The sequence below is a fragment of the Tympanuchus pallidicinctus genome, unplaced genomic scaffold (genome assembly GCF_026119805.1).
Source record: "Tympanuchus pallidicinctus isolate F22 unplaced genomic scaffold, pur_lepc_1.0 scaffold3, whole genome shotgun sequence".
Classification (NCBI taxonomy): domain Eukaryota; kingdom Metazoa; phylum Chordata; class Aves; order Galliformes; family Phasianidae; genus Tympanuchus; species Tympanuchus pallidicinctus.
The window spans coordinates 104,632,868-104,655,989 of NW_026294747.1; the positions used below are offsets into that span (position 1 = coordinate 104,632,868).

Consider the following 23,122-nt stretch of genomic DNA (forward strand, 5'->3'; position numbering starts at 1 on the left):
ACATAGCCATAGCCACATGACTGTTGCTTTTTTATGAGTGCAATGTCTGTGGTGTGAGCTCTTTTTCTTGTAAGGCATTTTACATGGCTGCCAAATGTTGCAAAAAGATTAAGTGATGTCATGGATGCTGTGTTGCCAAGTTACGAGTGTCACATCCTCCAGAAATACTACACCAAAAGGGTGAGCAGAAGTGACTCATCTTTATGCCTTAGTTAGGCCTTCCTTTTGGTAGCTGTTGGGTCTGAAACCCAGATATCTCCCTCCCACAGGAGCTCTTAACCACTGGCCCACTATTTTCTTTCATTGGTGCACGGTGGAGCAGCTCATCCTGGAGGGAAGCAAGAGAAGGACACTTAGAGAGGTTCTCCTGCGAGCTAGGAGATATGATTTTCATTTTCCTTAGACAGCAGTGGAATTTGGCTCTCAATCCCCCAAATCTGAAGCAACGCTGCTAATTACTTGAATATTCCCTGAGTCACAGGACCAGAAAGGAATTCAAAATGTAGGCCTTCCTTTACCCCAGGCCAAATCACCAAGGTCATGTGCACAGAAGCTGGCTTGCTCTGGGCTTCCAGGAGTGACATCTCCTAAAATTCCCCAGCAAGGGATACAATGGGCCTGTATCACAACTAGTGTTTTCTTTGAGGCTCGGTAGGGCAGATCTCTTGTAAGAGTGTCCATAAATCACCCTGTTGTGATTATGGCAGGGGAAAGAGTCAAAATTACTGAGTTGCGAGCTTGGTATCTCTGTTGTCACCCTGGGCAAGGTTTCAGTGGTTCCTCCCAGAATGGATTTTCATGAAAAAAATTTGGGCGAGATTGTATGCATCTCAAGAGCTAAGCATATTTAGTGCCAGAAGTAATGATAAAAATTGAAGCTTATCTCCCAATCGTTTTGTTATTTCACTGAAGAAATTGTTTTGCATCATGTATTATTTATTCATTGCCTGTAGGTACTTGATTGCCTTCTACTAAATGAAGGCTTAAAACATTACCAGTAGTTTCCTTGCTAACAAATTTTTAAACTATGTTTAACAAAATCCATTTTATGTTCAGTTTTGTCTTTTCAAAGAGATTCAAGAGCACTAGTCCGTCAACTCATACAAGCAGCTCCTTAACTGAAAGTGGTTCTGCAGCAATTGTAGCAGCCAATGCAATTCTGATTAACTTCTGCTATTTGGGGTGTTGGGTTTTTTCCGTTGGTAGGTGAGGTTTTTTAGTATAAAACCAACTCAGTCTCTACATCTCTTTCTAGTTGTTCTTTAGATCCTGAAACTATTCACAGAGTCAAAACTTGGACACGGTTATCCTTATTTTCCTTATATGCAAGGAGCAGTCAGGTCTCCAAGTTGTTTGATTGTGCTAAGACTTGTTTCCTTCCTCTATCTCTACGTGTGTAAACTTCTGTTTGTTAAGAAGCAAACAATACAGAAAACAAAAAGCCCACAAAGTAAAATTATTTTTTTCCTTAGCCCTAGAGTCTCAGATGAGATCTGTAGAGGGCAAAGCCCAGTGCAAATCCATAGCTCTGCTCAGCACCAGGTCATTTGTTTATGAAACAGAAAATACATTGTGTAAGAGTTTTCATGCAAAACATAGCATCTTGCTAACATGAGTTTTTTCCATTCTCTGCACAGCTCCCTTGAGAAAATCTCTGTTGAGAAAGTCTCTCACTTTTCAAGTTCTGCACCAACAATTAAAATGGTTTCATGACTTCAGCCCCTCCCAGCAGACTTTGAACTTCTCTGGGGAGCCTTTCAGACAAGCGACACCTAGCTGTGTGATCATTACAATGTCTTCTGTGTTTGATCTGATTCCCATAGAGACAGAGGAATTATTCGAGATGGTGCTGTGCTGAGTTATGTCTGTGAACCCATGCTGTCAATAGAATTAACTGGTACAGTATTCCATCTGAAAGTCAGTCTTGTTCAAATGTAGACATAAAAAATTATATAGAGGTGTTCCTCTAGAATCAGCTCCTATAGGATGGCTGCTTAGAGAAGTCAGAAGTGCTCAGGTCAGGAGCATCTGATGGAATTGGTGGCAGAGTGCATGTGGAACCAAGCTGAGCAATACTGAGTTACCAGGACAAGCAGGTCCCCAAGCACCTGGAGCTGGACAGTACTGATCAGGAAATAAAGGGCCTATTAAACCTATTAACCACAGAAAGACTCTGGCATAAACAATCCTTTTAAGTACATGGAAGACCATTAGATTTAAATTAAAAAAAAACCATCAGGGTGGCTTCACAAGCCTCACTATATTCTTTGATAGGTCAACTGACTTGAGGGACAGGACAGAAAATGACAGGGCAATGAAAGAAAGTGTACTTACAAAGGTTGCAGGTGGCACCGAGTCGCAGAGCCTGCAGGAACTGAAGCAGGTGGGGTCAAGGCTCAAAGTAGTTTTCACAGGTGAGACGGATGTTCTGGAACTGACAAGATGAGCTTTGGTAGAGGCCTACAGAAGAACAGTCCACGATATCTATATCCACAGATGCAGCAGGAGAGGCTCACAGTGTAAACAGGAATCATCAGTGTATCCTACTGGGTAGAGAACAAAGGCTGTTTCTAGCTGATCTCATTAAGTCTGCTGACATGATTAGGAAGATAGCTATGCAATGACATAATTACCACCAAAAATATGATGCTTAGAGCCACCATGCCAGAGAACTGGTGAATTGTAACTAGCTGCCAGATACTGTATCAGTCACAAAAAACATGCAGCTCCCCCAAAACAAATCACAGCCCAGAAGATCTTGCTTCTTTAAGCCCAGATCCTAGTCCTTGCTTATGCCCAGTAATGTATTCTCTGGTGAACAGCTTAACTGGGATCACAGGGACTGAGAAGTGCTGTTGAACATGAACAAAACTTCATGAATGTAGCCTGAGGTGAGGAGTTTGCTGACTAAATAAGGGCTTAAATTACATAGGACATCACAGCATTCTTTCTATAGTGCATGACACTACCAGAGAGTTTACATCCACAACTCCAACCCTTTTCCTAGCCAAGAATTGTCTACTTCAGACAGTTTTTTCCAAAGTTTGAAGAGCCGTGAAAAAAGTCACCATTGCCATCGTACACTAGCTTTTGTGTGGGGTGCTTCTGTTGCTGGCATAATGCAGGACATTCATTCCTACTCACCTGGTACATTCTTAAGCATGGGTCAATATAAAAACCACACAGCAGATATAAGATAACTGTGATTTCTACACATTATGCTGAACGTTATGGGAATTAGGTTTTTCCTTGGACAGATTCTCAGACTTTGCTGTGGATCAGGAATGGCTCTGAGAACCTCTTGCTTTAAAAACAGTCTCACTACATAATGTGAAACTAGCTTTAAATGTTTCTCCCAGGTGTCCCAGAGCACGCAGTTGATTAATTCTGATTTCACCCTGCAGAAAGCCATGTCACACACACACCCTTGCCACCTGGTACACTGGCCACATTCTTCCCCTGTTAGTCATGGAGCACGTCTGCCTTTAACTTACAGTTGCAGATAGTTATGTGCACGGGGTGCTCTTCCCATGATTCAGGAGTTCCTGCCTCCTGATGCTGCAAGGTGTCGAGTGTTCCTACCCTGTCACCTTCCCGGTGACCTCAGGGGATGCATGACTCCTAGGATAGGACAGGAGGAAGATTGGACACTCAGTAAGGATAATAAGCTCAGGGAAATGGTTGGGAGAGTGACTGTGCTTAAGGTGACTAAGGTTCCATCCCAGTGGTGCCAGTTGATGACTTGGACTGGATGAGATTTACCTATCGCACTGTTAGATCAACCAGGTATGAGTCACCCAAACTAAGCACACAGTTGCTGCTAGATGCAGTACAGCTTTCATGCTGCTCAGAGTGGGGAGTCTGATTCTCAGCGAACCCAGGTATCACTTGCTCTTTTATTTCCTGCAGCTTTTTCCACTGCACGTCACTGTTTACAGGCATTACTCCTAATAATGCAGGATAGTAAGCTCTTAGACAGGCAGGTTAAAAGACAACTCAGTATGGTCTCCAGTAATTTTGGAGAACTTCACTACGGAGATTTTGTGTCAGCAGAGGCCTGCAGGTTCCTGATGGTTATTGACTCAGTTCCATGAGGTCTTTTGACCCAAGCCTGCCATTGCATGCTGTGTATGAGGATGTGCCATCTGCATTGCCCTCACTGAGTCCAACTTCGTCTAGAATGAGTGCATAGCTGGAGAGCTGCAGGCTGCCCAACATGAAAGGTATCAGCACACGGCCTTCACGGGGCATGGTTGAGATAGGCAGCCATTTTCCAGCTTACTGAAGGGTATTAAGACCTAGGTGAAAACTCAGAGACGAGTTCCTTCAAGTGTCTGCAAGTTCCTCAGTAGCACCAGGTGCATTCTTCCCTTTGCATTTCAGGAAAAGTTAGATTCCAAGGAAATCAGATCAGGCTTGGTACATGGAAACAAAAAGGCAGGACAAGAACTGATCTTACCTTAAATCAAACAAAAGGTGAGAAAACAACTAAACAGCTGCAACAGAACAGTGGCCACTTCCATAAAGACCAACATAGGAGTCTCTCCCATTCTCTGGGAATTTCCCAGTACATTCTTTAACACACGTTTTTAAATTAAACTGTCCAACAAAATTGCATGGAACATTCAAAAGAAGTTAACTGTAATCTCAATTTGAATGTTGAATTAAACCTTAAAAAAATTCTTAAGAAAAAGGCATATCTCAACAAAATTTACTCTATAGTCTATGTAATTTACCTCTTGCTGAAAGTGTCAGACAGCAAAGGCAAACCGTTGTGCCAAGATCACTGTTAAAAAAAAAAAGCAAACAAAACAACAACAACAACAACAAAGGTCTTTTAAGGATTTTTTTCTTTCAAGCTTGAAAATCTTGAATATTTGACTAATCTAAGCTGTTAAGGGAACCATCTATTAAAATAAAAAGCATCTGAAAAGGGATTCACCTCACCTTTCTGAGTCATTTTGTAGGACCAGATAATGCTTACATATTTCAGTCTTTGGATTAAACACGGAAGCTGTTCACAGATAAGACATGCAGCTCTCTTCACGCTGTCTCCTAAATTGCCCATGGCTTCCATTTACAAATCCATGTGTTATATGATGGTGTCACAAAAGGATCCAATTCAGGCCTACTGAGCAGCATTTAAGATCTAGTACCACGTTACCCAGGCATTTTTTTCTTTGCTTCCCATCCTCCGTGCCACCTACTTGCCTTTCTCTTGACATCCACTCCTGCTCTTTATTCCTGTGTTCTTTACAGCTCCTTGTCTCTTGGACGTATGAGTGACAGCAAATGAGCAGGAATGGCTGAAAGGGATGAGAGAGAAGAAGCATCAGATGATGGAACAGGGGTTTCTCTCAGCACTCCTCAACTGCTCATGGTCATCTTGCTGAAGGATGTCTTTGCTTTAACTGGGATTCTATGTGATCTCCCTGAGTTATTCTACAGTTTGTTAGATGGTGATCTTGGACTTGTTGCCTTGGTACAGCTCTTAGTGAGCTGAAGCCAGCCCTGCTGTGAGAAGCCAATAAAGGACTGGGTGGAGTAGAGCTGGTAGTTTCATTTCCCTTGGCAGATCTGTGGGGATTACTATCCCACTTTAAGCTGGTTGACTATCTTCCACTTGTCTATTTTTGATAGTTGAAGAAAATAGATAATCTAAAAATAAAAAAGTAAAAAATTCCTATTTGTCTTCTGTCTGCTCTCAGATAAGTGAGGTGGGATCTTTTGGTTTTTTTCCCTTTCTTTCTGGTTCTGCAGAAATCAAGACAGTGGTCTGTCAGTAGCACACAGGTAAATCTACAAAATCTGAGTCAAAGCTCTTTGGAGATGGAACAGCAGAGAGAGCCCCTAGACAAGGAGAGGATTTGATCCTTCTGCCTGCAACATCAGAGTTTATATTCTGCATGATTCATGGGGTTAATCACAGAGAGATTGATTGACTGGCTATTTTATTTTATTTTTTGCCAAACAGGGAGAAGTTTGATCAATTCAGAACAGTAGAAACAAAAAAACACAGAAGAATTATTATTCTTGTGGATGGAATCTTATTTTCTAATGCAAAGAGCGAGCTTTAAATGCAGCAAGTTGAAACAATAAAATATTTCTTTTGCAAAAAAATTGAGGGCTTTTTGTTTGTTTGTTTGGTTGGTTGGTTTTGCTTTTGTTGGCTTTGTTATTGATGTTATTTTATTGTTATGATTGCTATGGGAAGGGATGTGTGTGCTTAAGAGTCCAAATGATTTTAGTAGGATTTATCTGCAGTCATCTGTTTTGTAAGAAATACTATCCCTGACAACAAGAATGTTTTCCCTTAACTTACTTTTGTCCTTACTTTAAGGACAGAACACAGATACTGTGGTGGGCTCACAGTCATTGCACAGTATATTACATTAACACAAGAAGTGACTATTGCTTCTGCTTCAGGAGATGGACATTTTTGCCATTCAGAAGCACGGAGTATAAAGAAATGTAAGACAAGTAAATCTCCATTCCCACAGTGAAGAGCATCTGCCATCACTCAGAAGAAACACTAAAGCTAAACACTAAAACAGAAGAAACACTCAAACACTAAAATTACATTAAAATTCTGCTCCACACTGGATGAAACTGAATTCTTCCTAGCTTGCAGTTACTACGCTTGGTAGCATCTGTATTAAATAATTAAATTAGGACTAATTGCATTGATAGGATATCCTTGTGATACAATACATCCCTCTGGACAGGTTTTCAGCTTTAAAGTGTCCACCATTTGTTCCATAACAGTGCTCTTCTGCATTTTCCTATCTGCATTACAGGCAGGTACCCATGGACTGGTTCCTTTTGCAAACAGACATTCTAAAACTTGAGAAGCTGAAGGAAAAGAAGTAAACTCCCACACTTCTGTGAGGCTTTCTGAGCATGAAAAATGCATGCTGTGTTTGTTAGAGGCTGAAGTCACATTAGCATTTAATTACATTAACATTTAACGCCTAAAAATGTCAGGAAAATGCTGAGAAAAAAGAATTTCAGAACTCAGACAGATCTGAAGCACGCACATTTAAATGCCTGACTTGGATTCCTGATGAAGAACCGTTTCCACTTTTCTTGCCGTGCAGTAAACAAAAATCTAGTGCCTTCCATCCTAAATGCCCCACCACCAGCTTTCTTAACAAGCCGAGGTGAATCAAACTGAACTGCTCTTTCCAGTTGCTTTTGGTCTTTGGAATGTTATTTGACAATGAAAATTGCAATGGAAGTAATTTGTTTTTCTGAGGTCTCAGAACTGTCAGACACTCTCCATTTACCCTTAGCACCCACCTGAGCAGGAGCTACAGGATTTTGTGTGGAGGACAGATTCAGGCCTGGTGTAGCAGCTTTCATCATGCCTTCTCTTCTCAGAGAAGCTGTGTGTGCTTGGCACCTTGGTTCTTCAAGCCACCTAGCAGTTATTATTATTATTCTACTCTCAAATCTGAGTGAAGTTATCTACAAAGTGCAAGCTCTACCAAATGCACTCTGTAAGCCACCAGAAATCAATGCAGCCCTAGAACATCCTGTAGAAGACTCAGTGTTCCTTGGGAAATGCTGGTCCAGAGATATCTTGCTGTAACTTTGGGAACTTGCACATAGAAAAACACATTAAGACTCTAAACACTCCAACCTTTGTCTCTTCACTGCAGCACTCAGCCCATTGCTTCTGTAGTGACACTTCAGGCATTAGAATTACTGCTGAGTATTGCAGCGTTTCTATGCTGGAGAGATTTCAGGTTTTCGGTTACTTCACTTAAGAAATTATTTGATGGTAATGGATATTAAGGAAACTAAAGGGCCTGGAAGATTTGAGAATAAATGTTTTTTCTGCGTGGGGCTGAGGAGTTTATAGTTTTCATGAGCCTTCTCTCTGCGCAGAAAGCCCAGGAAGGACTGATTGCAGAGCAGAGCAGTGACCAGAGGACTGAGGCATATGGAGCAGAGGAAGATGGATCTCTGGTAAGGGCCAGAGAGGTCTCTGTTGTTTACAGAAAGCATGCCATCTCCTCTTATTTTTTCCCAAAAGCAAGATTCATACCCACTGCATACATCCCCTGTGCTTCCAGGAGAGGATGTGCAGGAAGCAAATCCTTTGGAAAGATAAAAATGCAGGTATTTCTATAAAAACTGATGATCCTGGGTCATGGAACAAAACGCAGGTTCTTGCACTGCTATACTATTCAAAGGAGCAGATGTGAGCCACAGTAAAACAACAGTGTAGGATTGGGCATCATCTGCTGGGGTCCCCACCACCACCACCATTTCTTTCTAATCAAAGCACCTAGAATCATTACAGAAGTCTTTCTCTGTAGCACCTTAGTTACAGCTGGGAGTGTCATTAGCTTCTTTTTCAAACTGAAAACTGAGAATAAAATGAAGTGCCTGGACACAGAGCCTGAAATGTCTCAGGCTTTTCCCTTAGCCCTGGAACTACTCCATTGCATATGTTATGTGCAGAAGATGCTGTAACGTCAAGCCAGACAGTAGAGAAAATGTTGAGAACTATTTGTTTTGAGATACATCATCCAGACACTGCATTTATTCTGTGTGCATCAAAGGAAATATTTTCTCCTTCACCACCCTCCCCTGCTTGCTCTCGGATTTTTCAAAGCAATATCCACAAATTGGAATTTCTGCATGGACATGAAAACAAAACATTACTGCAATAGCTTTTGACATGGGCATGTATTGTGTTTGAATAATTGCTCACAATTTTATTTCCAAACCATGAAATCTTCACCACCTGACTCTTGGATTAATATATTAACAAGATAAAGCTATATACCGTAAGGCTTCTCAGATAAAAGCTTAGCTATGAGAAGGCTTCTTAGTAACTTTTTTAATCCTTCACTATGTCAGAGCGAATTGTAGCATCAAACTCTTCAGCTAAAACCTCTATTCAGTATTTGCTTCTTAACAAATAGGATAATATTCTTTTTATTTTGGAGTTTAATTTTAGATGAGGTGACGCAACAGAATTGAGAGCAGGCACTGGATAATGGTGTCCTGCTGTGTGATAAACGACTGACTAATGCAAAGGCAATTAAAATAGGAATACCTCCCTGGAAGTTGGCACCCTATAGCCCCATGACGAAGGGGAACCAAGCAACCAACAGCTTCAGCTATGTTTGTTCATGCAGTATGCTGCTCACACATAGCCATGCTGCAGAGCCTGAAGGAAAACAATCCACATGAGGAGAAATCCAGTGTATTTCTTCCACACAGAGGGGTCTTCCATACAGCATCCTCCCCTTCTCCATCTATGAAGTCACTCTAGATCACAGAGTGCATCCAGCTAAACTGAAAGACTTTGTCCTAGATGGGACATAACTCTCCATGCAATAATGCTTTTAAACATCTGCTTATCTTGCAGCATGTGCTTACTTTCAGTGGCTTTACTGGCTTTGTGGTCCTATGTGCACAATTATGATGTGGGGTTTTTTTTGCTGCAGCAAGTTCTCTTTCATCTTTTAAGCCCAGCAATGCATGCAACAGTTACTGGCAGCGTCCTCTAGAAGAAATGATCTAAGCCACAGCTATGAAGAGCAGTAAGAACTGTCAGACATATAGATTAAAATAAATAGATAATTGGCCATGATAGAGCAGGGAAAATAGGAAAATGCTAAATCTCTTCCAAGTTTAGATTGCAGGGCAGGAGGGGCATTTGGCAAAGCCTGTTTTGGAAACACATGCAGGCAAAGAGCTGAGATACCCCTGACTCCTAGTTTCATCTCTGTCAGCTAAGGTGTCATGTAGTCTCAACTGTGACAGCTTTTAAGTTATCTCACCAAGGCACTGTAATTAGTCATAAAACAGAGCACTATAATTCATTCTGTCAAAGCTATTTTTGTTCACTTGGAGCTGTTGTTACAGACTGACATAATTGGACAATAGGTGCAATGAGCCTCTGTTGTGACATTATCTTCACAAAGCTAGGGACTTCGTTGTAGGAGAGGGTGAAATACAGGGTTCTGCAAAGCAACATGGCATGGAAAAAGCCTGCCTAACCAGGGGAAACTAGAAGGCCATGGTCTTCTGTCTGGTAAGCCAGTACCAATCTCCCTAATGCTGCCTCACTGTAAGGCTGGCACAGAATCAGAGCCAAGGACTGCAGTGATGCTCCATGCAGCTTCCCAGAATCCAGTTCTAGACAGAAAGCATGTTCAATATATGGAGAAGAGGGAAAAAAAGTAAAAGAGGAAGAACTTTCTGATCTAAATGTTCACCTTTTGGATAAGCTAGTGCCGTAGGCAACTGTACTCCATACTCATTCTTATATTCCATGATCTTTCTTATGGTTCCACCTGCAGTCCTGACCGTACTCAGCAATGCAGTCTCATGGGGCATCAGATATCAGCACAGTGGGTTGCAGTCACCTATTTACCTTGTCACCAAAGGAGAAGCTATGAAGTCTACCATCTTCACTTATCTTCGCTGAGCCAAGCAATATCCGAAGCGAACAAGAGGTATTCTGAATGTCATCATTATTCAATGTGCTCTAATAGGAACTTTTCCATAGTGCTTCCCACCTCCCTGACTTGTGTTGCCCTCACTGTGGGAATCAATAACGTGCAGCCTCATTTCATCTCATGGACAGCTCTGTCAGGGAGATGAACCTCTGTGGCCACACAGGGCTACAAAACTCTGGTGCCAGGCACACTGTTCTCTGTCTCAGCAAAGCAGCGCCTACGCAGCCATGAGACAACCAAAACAAAATGAGACATTTACCTCCTCCTGGTTTCTGCCTGATTTGTACTAAAAATCTTCTGCAAACTGTTCCTAGCTTTGCTCTCAGAAACTGCTCGCAAGCAGTTGACAGCTGAAGCTTAAAAGCTACACTGATTAGAGATGGCTTGGGCTGAGCTGGAAAACCCGATGCTTAAAAAAAGCCAGCAAGCATCTAGCATCCCATGTTATTAGATGTTTTCCCATAGCACTTAATGAGCTGGCACAGTGCTGGCTGTCGGTGGGAGCTCCTCATCTTGCTGAGATTGCCTCACGAGCTGCTCTGGGCAAAGACAGCTGCTCTGCCATCCATCCTGCTGCAGTTAGCAGAGGCTGTTATCATGCAAGTAGGGAAAAAATCGCGCTGTGCTTCTGACACCAGGAGAACTCATTGCCCTGCAGTAAACAAGGCAGTGATAATGCTTGCAGCCCTAATGGGGACTCCTGAAATGTCAGTGCTGGTAGCTGCCCTTTTCTCTGCCGACAGGATAGTTAGCCCCCGGCAGGAAACAAATGACTGAGGTGCTCCATCTGACAGCCACTGAGCTCCTCATTAGAAGGCTCAGCATCTCCAGGTAGGGTTTTTAAGCAGCTTGGTGTTGAACAGCAAGCTGCTAAGAAGCTCCTGTGTGGCACGCAGTGCCTCTTCCTTGAAGGAAGCTTCTCCTTTAAATGCTTCCAAATCCCCGGCAAATAATGGTTTCCACTCTCAGTGCTTAGCTGTACTGTTTGGAGCTGAGTAGTCTTCCTGTATTTATAGATAGCCACTTTGTTTTTCAATTATTTTAAGTATTTTCAGGAAAGGGAAGGAAAACCTGGGAATATTGCAATTGCCTGTCTGCCCTCATTAGCCAAGTAATTATCTCACTGTAATTCAATTGTTTCTTGTACAAGCAATAGCTTACAAAGTTCCTCTTTCTGTTCTTTTTGCTTCTTTCTCCAGAGATATTCATCCCTGCCTCTGTATCACTCCTCCCTGCTAGCTACGGCGTACATCTTGGGGTCTTTACTGCTGTGCATTGAATTAGAGCTAACAATACTTTTCTTCTCTTTTTTTTTCATTCTTAAACCCAGTTCAGCTGACATTTCTCATGGTGGGTACATGGCAGAAGCTAAATGAGATTTATCTTGTTTTATTCAAGTTAATAAAATCTGCAAGCATGGTGTGACCTACTATTGAAACTAGGATACTTTAAAATCCACATCTGTGAATGCTCAAGATTGCATTAAAGCAAATGCTTTGAACTACATGCCAGTTTTTGGTGCTCTTTACTACAGCAGTGGAGTTTGGAGGCATAAATGTAGATCCCAGGCGTACAAGCCTTCCACTATGGGTAGGAATGGCAAAAAGTATTAATGTAAGTTTGAGGTTCTGAAAAAGACCAGCTTCCTTCTGCTTGGACCTTAAGTGCACCCACTGGGCAAGTGAGCAAATAACCAGCTCTGCCCAGCAGGCATATAATTTTTTGGGGCTGAAAGCATCCTACTGTCTTCAAGGCTTTGCCATGGCCAAGGGCTCTTGTTGACTTTGGATTCCCCATAGTATCCCAGGCTTACTCCTAGGGTGCACCATGAGGCCCTGTGAGTGGTCCTCAAGAGATAGCAGCTCCAGGAAGAGAACGCTGTGGGTGAATCTTACCATCCTATCTGACACTGCTTTCACTGACAGATACAAGAACAGAACTGTGTTGAAAAAAGCCAACTTGAGTCTCCTACTACATTCAGTCAGGTAATAACCCAGTCATGAAGAAAGGGAATATTTTAATGCAGATTCAGTGTCAGCTTTGTCAGTGCTATTTCCTCAGCCAGCATATGTTGAACTGTGCAGTTTTAAAATTGTATTTTAGCTTAATTGTAAAACTAAAATGATTAACACTCCTGCTCTTTGATGGATTTCAGAGCTCAAAGAGCTCTCCTCACTGGGGAGAGAGCTGTACATTTCTGCTCCTCGTGAAACACCTACCCTCACTTATATCTTGCCAAAGGAACAACATGGAGCTGCAGGCCTGCAACAATTTCCTTTACTTATTTCCATTTATTTTTATTAGTTTTCCACTTTTTCAATAAAACAGTACCTACCTCCCCTCTTTTGTGCCAAAGTCTCCATGTTCAGGTCCATGGCACTTAAGTTACCCTTCAGTGACCTTCTCTGTGCATTCCTGATTCCACCACAACTGCAAGATGATGGGAGTGAACCTGCAACAGCTGACATGTTGCCGTGAAGTGTGAATAAAAGCACGTGGAGCAACAGGGCCAGGGAGTTAATTCCAGTATGGGGAAACCAGTTCTGGCTTCACCAAGACTAAATACCTGCAAGGAGCATCAGTTAATCATGATAATCAGCGTTGCCTTTCTCAGAGAAGCTGGGATGTTTTGGGAATGACACAAGAGGAAACATTGCCTGACCTCATTAATGTGTCCCAGAGTGGAAAAACAAGCAATTGAGTTGCTGAACAAGGCTTTCTGATTTACCAAGTTGTGACTTGCCTTAACTCCCATAAACACTCCTAATCCCAGAAGGTGGGGGAGAAGAGGAGGAGGAAAAGAAGAAACGAGTAGGGGGGGAAGAAGGCTCTCAAGGACCAAGATTAATTAATTATTGGTTTACTATAATCCGTTTCAGCGACAAATCTTCCATCAGCCTCCCTCTCCCCTGAGACTTTTCTGGGGGCTCTTTTTAACTCTCATCATAATTCTGAGCTGGAAACTTATGTCCTTGCAGGCAGTGTTACCAGACCCAGCATGTGGAATAGGTGACATGGGAAAAGAAATGGTCCAGGCTTGGGGAGGGTGAGCCACAAAGAGGGATGACCAAAGCAGAGTGGAGATGCCTTCTTAAAAGAATATTTGGAACTTACCAGGACCTCCTGAGGTGGCCTCAGCCCTATGTCCTCAGCCCTGTGCATCTGTGACCAACATCGAAGCCATGGGCTGTTCCCATCAGTGTTCACATCTCGTTGCATTGTATGTCTGCGTTGCTTCTTCTGCAACGAAGCTCTCCTTGGTGCTTCACAGTTTCTTAAGGAAAATGCTGGACCTTGGTATTGTACTGCCATTGTTTTGACACTGCATTTGCAGGAAGAGTTAATATCCAGTTGGGAATAGCTTATCTTGCAAAGGAACAAGAGGGGCATAAGTCCTTGACTGTAGGAATCAGTGCCGTTCAGCTCTTTGCACTGAGCCCTGCCTTGGCAGCAGTGAAGGACATTATTCTTCATGTTCCAAAATCGCTGAAGTTGCCTTTGTTTGCAGCTTTTCCTTCCTGCTCGGTGACAAGAAGACCTGCAGAAGAAAAAACTGGCTCCACGGCAGCATCCCGTGCCTTTGAAGCAGGAAGAGCTGCTTTTGCCCATCTGTCACTGGAGACTTTTCAAATGACCTTGGCTTGTGGGGGGGGTGACAGCCATTCAGACCCAGCTGCCTGCTTTGTTACAGCAATGTCTTTTCCAGATTTATTGCAACGAAAGTGGAGAAATCCAGCATGGCATCCTTCCTAAAGGGTTTGTGACTACAGTGAAACCCCCAGCAGTGGGATGGCTGCTGGTTTCCCTATGCTTGGACTGAATCCATTTAACACGTCCCCAGTTCTCTTTCCAGACCTGCAAACACGAATCATCTCCAACAGGAGCCTGTAGCATTTGCAGCATGTCCAGCAGTGCTGTACAGCAACAGGATTATCCTATGGGAATAGCTGAACTTGTCTGACCTAAATTCAAATCCCTTCAGATACTATAAACTGAAAGTTCACCTCAGCTTCATGCATTTCTCTGTGCAGTGAGAAAACAAAGTAAAGAGAAGGCACAAAATCCAGGGGAAAGTGTTGCTCAGCCCATGAAGGAAACCAGATGAAAGTGATCCTGAAAGTAGAAGCCAAGAGCGGTAAAAGAAACTTTCTAACAAAACCATAATAATCTGTGCTTTGTGAAGAGCATATATGGGCTCCCAGAAGGAAAAGGAAAGGTCATTTTATCCCTGTATCATCATCTGTCTTCAAATTAGAGTGTGTTCTCATTGCAGATTAATGGGCTACCATAGAAACCATAAAATAAAACAATGTGAAAGATAAGCAGATTTGTAAACCTCTTCAAAAAGTATTTTGAGCAGTTCGTAAAGCCCTGTGTTCCTACCAGGATTTGGGAAGGCCGCATCAGATGAAGCCAGGCTATTGCTGCGGAAGGCTTTGTCCTTTCTTTTATATTTTAGTCAATATTCCTGACACTATTCCCCAGCAGCATTCCTGGCTGCTTCCCTATCGGGTGCTGGCATAGAGCAGCCCTGGCTGCACACCCGCTCTCAGGTCACAGCTAACATGTGCACAGCTTTCCATCCGTACTGGGTTTTGCAAGTGGAAAGCTGAACAACGTCAAACGACTTGCTAAAGCTACACAGCTGGTCACGGATAGATCTGGATATCAAATCCAAGGCTTTTGAGGTCCGGATAAATGCTTTTTGATCCTAAATGCAGGTGTATGAAGAGGCAAAAACAAAGTCAGGATTTCCTACAGGCTAGAGTCCCAGTGTAAAATTTTCTTTTACATTTGAATTCAGTAGAAACAGTTTGGATCAGTGAAACTGAGAGATAGGGAGATACTGCTGAGCAGAAGGAACTGGCCAAAATGGAAGTGCTAGTTTTGACAGATGGAATTCATACGATATTCAAGAGTAAAGTCAAGTCCTGGCTGTCTTCTTCCAGTACCTGAAGGGGTATGGGAAAGATGGAGAGGGACTTTTGATAAGGGCATGTAGTGACAGGATGAGGGGAAACGGTTTTGAACCGGAAGAGAGTAGATTTAGACTACATATTGGAAAGAAATTTTCTTTATTGTGAGGATGGTCAGACACTGGGACAGGTTGTCCAGAGAGGCTGTGGATGCCCTCTTCCTGGAAGCATTCAAGGCCAGACTGGATGGGGCTTCAAGCAACCTGGTCTAGTGGGAGATGACCGTGCCTACAGCAGGGGGGTTGGAACCATGTGGTCTGGAAGGGCCCTTCCAACCCAAATCATTCTAAGATTCTACTGTTCTATGATTCTTCCAGGGCCCAGGTAGGAGCAGAGCAGTTTCAGGGCCTTCGCTGTTCACCAGCTCCTGCCTATGGCTGGCAAAGAGGCCTGCATTTGAAGAAATACATTTCTGAACATTTTTACTTCTGGAATTTTCATCCTTTTGGGACACTCTCCCTGAGTCCAAGATGTGTTTATGAAGTGGCCTTTTTCTCGGTATTGGATTTCACTGTCTGCTCTCATCTTCCTCAAAGACCTCGGGAAGGAACCAATTCATTATGAGCACTTATTCCCCCATGGGTCTCTCAGCACCAGGTCAAGCTGGTGCTGCCTCACTTGACATTTCTGATTTTATCTTCTGAACTGCTAAGAGAGCATATCAGCTTCCTGATTCATGACGGATTGGGCAAATTCCATCACCTTTTCTTACTTAACTGGGGGACAGCAAAGGCCATCTGGGCTTTGAGGTCAGCTCAGAATTGGAGGCAGGACGAATGTGAAATCCCACCTTCTTTCTAGGGAGAAGTTAATATTTTTAAAGAAGAGCCCAAGGTGCCCTGGGGAGGGCTTAGTCTTGACACTGTGGTGTATGTAAAAGTTGGGTGTGTAAAAATACAACTAGCAAAAAAATGATAATGTCATTACTTCTGGGTCTACCACAGCTTAGGAGAGAGCAGCCAGTGTGGTCTGTTGGGGAGGACCAACCCTGCAGCACGCAGTGGCATCTGGGACCATGTAGTGACAGAGCCAAGCACAGGCTAATGAGCCCATTAGCTTTCGGTGGTTCCCTGGATCCTCTCCTTATAGGATGAGAGCTGCAGAGAAACGTGCTCATTCTGTTCAAGGATAGCCATTAAATTCCCATTTAAGAACTACTTCTGGGGTAATTCAGCATTATCTGTAAATGTGGAATACTGACTTTGTGAATATTTTACAATTTCTATTAGTCATTTACATTTTTAGAAACGGAGGCCATAAAAGATTTAAGTCATTTTGCTTCAGTTCTGCCACAACAGAGATCTTTTTCTCTAGGTTACATTTCATTAAAGTCTTGTACATCTAATGAAAGGAACTGGAGTGAAGATGAAACAGAGATCTGCCTGTCTCTAGTGCTTTGCCAAAATACAGGTGTGTACCTGAGTGTATATAGTTTCATTAGGAAAACAGAAAATTCTCTTCTCTAGATCTCCTCTCAGTGCTGATTGCCCTAAATGTCCCCCTTTTCACTCATTGTGTTCCCCTAGGGCTTATTCTTTTCCTTCACAAAAACACCTTCCAATTTGAAGTCATACATTTGCACACAATTATGTATAAAACCCTAGTTTTTCTAATGCACATGTATCCATACATTTTCACTGCCTTGGGCATGTTGCAGCACAAGGACAGCAAGGAGGATGTTTCTATTCCTGACAGAGAGCAACAGGAATGAAAAGGGCAGGAAGAGAGGACAGGGCACATGGTGCAGCAGGCACTCCTTGAGCTGAATACAGACTGTGAGCCACCTCCTGTCTGCTTCATGGGTAGCCCGTGGTATTCCAGTGGCCAAATATAACCCCATAGCCTGATGCTGGGCTGCTCCTTCTGCTCCAGGCCTGGAGATGGAGCTTAGCTCTGATCACAAGGATGACCCATTGCCATCAGTGTTTGGGACAGTTGTGGTGAATAAGGTGCTCTGGAAACTTCAAGCAGAACTAAGAAATAAGGCTGACTTATTTCTCACTTTGAGCACACAGCTCACTGCAATACCCTCAGCAACAGAAGATTCCTCTACATTTTATCAGATAAGATAAACTCACTGTGTGAGTTCGCAGGCAGAAGATTCTCATGTTTGTTCCCAGACAGATCTTTAGCATCATGCAGGTCCTATTCAAAAAGCATTACTCACATTTTAAAATAATTTATGAGGGAGTTGGAAAGCATGTTGCTGACATTTTTTCAGCTGGTAATCTGCTAAATGGGATGTTATTTCTTTTTCTTTTTTTTTCCCAAAGAGATTCTTCTGTAACTAGCATTTGGCTGCTCAGAGGTTTGGGGTTGCTAATGTTGTGTGTCATCCCTGTGCTCAAAGTCATCTCAAGCACAATAGGTGTCACGAGATCAGCATGGACCTGGCCTCGTTAGCTGCACCTCTTATTGACAGATTGACATTCTCCCAACATACACTGCTATTTTTCTCACCAGTGTTTCTTTTCCTGAGTATTTAGAGTGTGGCAGGTCACGGTGAGAGCTGAAAACCTGATTTCTAAGAAGGAGGAGGAAAAAGTGACCAAAGTTTTCCCAAAATTCACTAAGTGCAGATTTGAGAATGGGCTCAGCACAAAAAGTGCTGGTGAGACTCCTGTTCAAGAGGCAAGGGACAGTTTAGATAGTGACTCATGGAGGTTCTGGCTGCTTTTGACAGCATGTAGCCGTGTGCCGTTGGTGCTCCAGAGTTCCACATACATCCAGCTGGCCCATAGATTGTGAGTGAAATCTGGGAGCTCTTAGATTTCATACCCCGGCTGCTCAAAAATGCAGAGCAGTTGCATGCAGGAACCCATTAGGTCGTTTTTTCCCCTGTAATGTTATTGCTCACAGCTGTTGGAAGTGCACACACTCCACTTTCCAAATATAGGCAATATGCATTCACTGTATAGCTCCCACCACACTCCCATTTTTCCACAGCTTGCTTTATATCCTCCAGACCCTCATTCTTCCCTGAGCTTTGTATTAATTTCTAAAACAGACTGGAAGACCTGGGAGGCCTGTGATGGAAAGTCAGCAGTTTTTCAGCTCAGCAAATATAAGGTGAAGGAATTCTTCAAGCAATGCTGGTTATACCTCTGAAGTGCTCTCATTCCTCTTGTTTGACATTCATGGTCGAAGGAAAAATTTGAACACAGGGACAAAGGGAAATGAGAAAAAATCATTGCATTATAAATCTCTACTGGTTCTGCCCACTCTGGCTGGACCTTTTCTTTTTAAAAACCCTTTACAGCTTACACAGTTTTAAAGGGAATCTCACCCACAAACCACACAACTACAGTTTCAGTTAAGACTCACGATCATCCTTCAGACCTTAACCTCCTGATGCAACATACAGGTAACACAGACAGCACAGAGATACAGGCAGATCACCATTTCCAGGCACATCTGTCCGTGCTGCACATCCAGGGACCATTCTCAGAGGCGTGCTGCTATGAGGAAAACACAACGCCAGAAATGACTTTTCTATGGAGTCACTTTGAGTGAGTTCCCATGGCAGATCTGAGAGTACAGCACTGCAGCCAGACAAGAAGCTGGAAAAGTAACTCCAATCTTTTGCTGGCAATGTGATGGGATAAATGCTGTGAGATCCTCCCCACAGCCATGGGTAGCTTTGTCTACTCTTTTCCTGCTCTCCTTTGCACATTTTTGTAGATGAGAACAATTCCTTACTGCACAGGTGTCAGAGCACCAGTGCAAGCTGCCACCAGGCTATGGAGACTCTTCCTTGGAGATTTCCAAAAGCTGCCTGGATGTGGGCCTGGGAGCTCTGCTGTGGGCTTCCTTGCTAGGGCAGGGATTGGAGCAGGTGGTCCCAGAGGTCCCTCCCTGCAACCTCAAACTTCATGTCAATCCATGAAAAGAACCACAGGGTGAGAAAGCAACTCTCTTTTTCTATGTTATTTATCTCCCAAGTACTGCCTCATGCATGCATGAGCCACATTTTACAAATTCCCTTACATCAGAAAACAAAACTATGCAAAAATATCCCTGTGCTTGATGAGACATCTGAATACTGCTTTCCTGCTGAGAAGCTGAGAAGTATCTGCTAGCTTCTCTGTGCTCAAGTTTCTTCCCATAATTTGTGCCAAAAATCTAGTTTTGAGCTCCTAAAGTTAGCTGTTCAACAGCACAGGATCCGTCCTTCCAGACTCCATCCCACAGAGTCTCTAGCAGGGAAGGTAATAGAGCTTCTCCACCTTCTTTACTTCATCATAGTTTCACTGATGGTCCAAAACATTCATGTGTCAGCTTTGAATTAAAAAAAATAAATATAATTAAAAACACACACATGAAACTGAACAGCAGCACCTTGGAGGTGATACAAAAACACCTCAAAGATCCATCTGAGAATCTTTTCCATTCATGCAAGTTGGATGAAATTTATACTAGTAAAACTGCCTCTGGCAGAATAAATGTTCTGTGTGTTTTAGACAGCCTCAATTGTATATCAAAGTAAACCTCTGTAGATACATATGTAAATTTTGCACAAAGCTTCCTTCCAAAGACTTGTACTAAGTAATGTCTGGGAAGAAACTGCAAAGCTTATGATATTCCAGTAGTTGAAAAGATTTGGACTTTGGATGACACAGACCTTTAACATGGTCCCACACCACGTCCTTATCTCTAAATTGAACAGAAATGGATTCGAAGGGTGAACTATTCAGTGGATAAAGAACTGATTGGACGGGCACAGCCATAGGGTTGTGGTCAGTGGCTCTGTGTCCAGGTGGAGGCTGGTGACAAGTGCTGTCCTCCAGGAGTCCTTCTTGGGACCGGTACTCTTCAGTATCTTGATCAGTTACATGGATGATGGGATTGAGTGCACCCTCAGCAAGTGTGGAGATGGCATCGATCTGAGTGGTGCAGCTGATGCAACAGAAGGATGGGATGCTGATCCAGAAAGACCTGGCAAGATTTGAAAAAGCGGGCTCACAAGAATCTAAGGAGGTACAGCAAGGTCAAGTACAGGGTTTTGCACTTGAGTCAAGGCAGTCCCAGGTATGAGTACAGACTAGAAGAACTCATTGAAAGCAGCCCTATACAGATGGGGTTCTGGTGAATGAAAAGGTGGGCATGAGCCAGCAGTGTGCTCTTGCAGCCTAAAAGTCTACAGTATGCTGGACTGCATCAACAGAAAGGTGGCCAGCATGGTGAGGGAGGACATAGTCCTTGTCTATTCTGCCCTAGTGAAGACTCATGCGGATTACTGAGTCCAGGTTTGGAGTCCCCAGCAAAGGAAAGAATGTTGGAGTGTGTCCTGAGGAGGACTGTGAAGGTGATCACAGGGCTGAGACACCTTTCCTATGGAGACAGATGGAGAGATCTGGGCTTGTTAAGTCCAGTTGCTGTGCCATCTCCCCCAAAGCCATCCGAAGGACCTTGGTTGAAATTCCTTGCCTTGGCCTGCTTTATAGTATCAGAAAAACCACCTTCTGTTCCCAATTCCCACATCTGCTCAGTGACCTTAGCAAAGGCATTTCCCCTTCTACTGCTGCTATGTCCACATCTGCAAAGATAAATGACAAAGAAACGTGGCACATGAATGCAGAGCACCATAGGGAGCTGCAGTATTGAAGATGCTGCTGGTGTTAATCAGCACATGAAGACTGGACAGTAAATGAACATCTCTGAAGAACTGTTGCTTTTTGCAGTGCTATTTCTCTTGTCATCCAGCATTTTCTCTCCAAAGTGTTTGTGTTTCTAGCAGGAAAGTTTGCAGCCCCCACGTTTCTGAGAGATGAATTTTAGTTCTATAGTAACAGCATGGAACTGAAACGCTCAAGATGCTCATATTTCATTCTCTGTGTGTGAGACCTTTAAAAATATAACCTGACAGTGATGGGAAACAGCTAATGGAGAGAGATGTCCAACTCAAAGCACACAGCATGAGGCGAAGCAGTCTTCTGGGAGGCTGCAGGGAGCTCACTTGTGCAAACACTGTTGGGGCATACATGATGGTGACAGGTAGCCAAGCACACAAGCTCTCAGAAGAACCACCCTGCACTCCCTAGGCTGGAGAAACAGCCCTATACCCCGACCCAGGGGTACAGCAGGCACTGTTCTCACTGTTCTCACTGCCTTTCCCATTAGAGAGGATCAGCAATGGGTGGAGAGACATTTGCCAGAAATTACTTTGTGCCTAAAGGGAACCCTGGAGGCCTGGGTTTACAGCTAATAATATCACCTCCTATTAACCTGCTTGCTGTGCAGAAGAAGTTTAAGCAGAGAAATCTACCTTGTTGTAGGGCTTTCATCTGATGGCTTCTCTGCTGCATGCTGCAGCAGAAGATAAAAATAGGAAGGTGTGAGAGACATAATTAGCTCTGCTAGCTTTTGCTGCCATCAGTCAATTAGGATGAGTAACGACTGCTTAATTCATTCAAAACAACATCTCTGAGGAAGGAAACTTTAAGCCCGATTAAGAATGAAAACTAAAAGGATAAGTGGGCCATAATGCTTCTGCTGCCCTCCAAGCCACCTGCATGGGATTTCAGCCAGCAGTGGAATAGCCCTGTGCAACACCTGGTGATAGCTGCAGGGACTTCTGCAGCTTGGCTGTCTGTATGGAACCCTGCATTGAGAGCTGGATGGCAGGCAACACGATCCATGTGTTAAGCTGGCATGGGGAGACAGGGAGCCCACCCTTCTCCTTGCCCTGTGCCTTCATGCCAACCACTGCTGCCTGTACCGTGTTTGCAAGGCAGCTGGGCTGGCCGAAGAAGCTTATAGGCAGCCACTGAGAGCTAAAGCACTGCTGTGTTCCTAGTGATCTTACCTATTTTGGTAGGAGTTACAATGCTTTTGAGAATCCCAGCAGTGACTATTTGGCAAGAGAAAGCTCCCCAAGTCTTATAAAATGCTTTCCTCTTCTCACAATCAAGTGCTGCAGGAATTAATTTGGGTAAGTGTCATTCTGGACAGTGCTCAGGCTGCAGTGGACAGAGGGACAACTGGATGCCACCAGAAAAAGGCACTGAAAAATTAATTCTGTTTTGCTCTGCATTGGACCATAGCCACTTAGTCAGAAATGCTGGAGGTGTTTTAATCCAACATGAGTAACATTCTCCACTTACAAAACAAATCCAGTTTTATACTATTGGAAAAAAAACGGGGGGAAAAAAAAAAAAACACCTTAAAACACCTTAGGTATTTTCACATATTATTTGGGGACTTCTTTTCATTTGAGACACTCTTACGAAATGAGATGTTGTGTGAAAAAATTGAATCTTCTGTACTTATTGAATCCAGCTGCAGGATTGATGAAAACCATGGAAAGAGCTTGCCAAATATGTGCTGCATGCTATTAGATTTTCAGTTTGTTGCTAGCACAGCTCAGAAATGGAAAGTGGGCAATTGCCACGGGTGCATTTGATAAACAGGACTTGTGAGACATAAACTCAGAAAGTCCATTTATTTCTGAGATGTGCATCCTTGTTAGGCCATGTTGTAGCACAGGAGGGCTCTGGCTTGTGCAGTAATGGCCATGAAATATGAAGACATACCCAAACGAATATCAAACTGTCTCATTTTTCAGCTTTGGCTCTGGATTAGGCAGGAGAAGCTGATTTTCCTGACAGGAGAGCAAACTTGTTACCGACAGCAGAGGAAAACATCGCTTTGGAATGCAGCCCCTTT

The 23,122-nt window shown here is 43.3% G+C and overlaps 1 long non-coding RNA gene across 1 annotated transcript; it reads right to left on the minus strand.

Moving 5' to 3' along the window:
- Window positions 1-4,622: 4,622 nt before the first annotated feature.
- Window positions 4,623-16,242, minus strand: LOC128085243 (uncharacterized). The gene is made up of 3 exons (XR_008208859.1): window positions 13,596-16,242; window positions 12,817-12,942; window positions 4,623-5,306 (listed from the first exon to the last, which is right to left on the minus strand). It is a non-coding gene; the product is annotated as an uncharacterized LOC128085243 (long non-coding RNA).
- Between the last annotated feature and the right edge of the window lie 6,880 nt (window positions 16,243-23,122).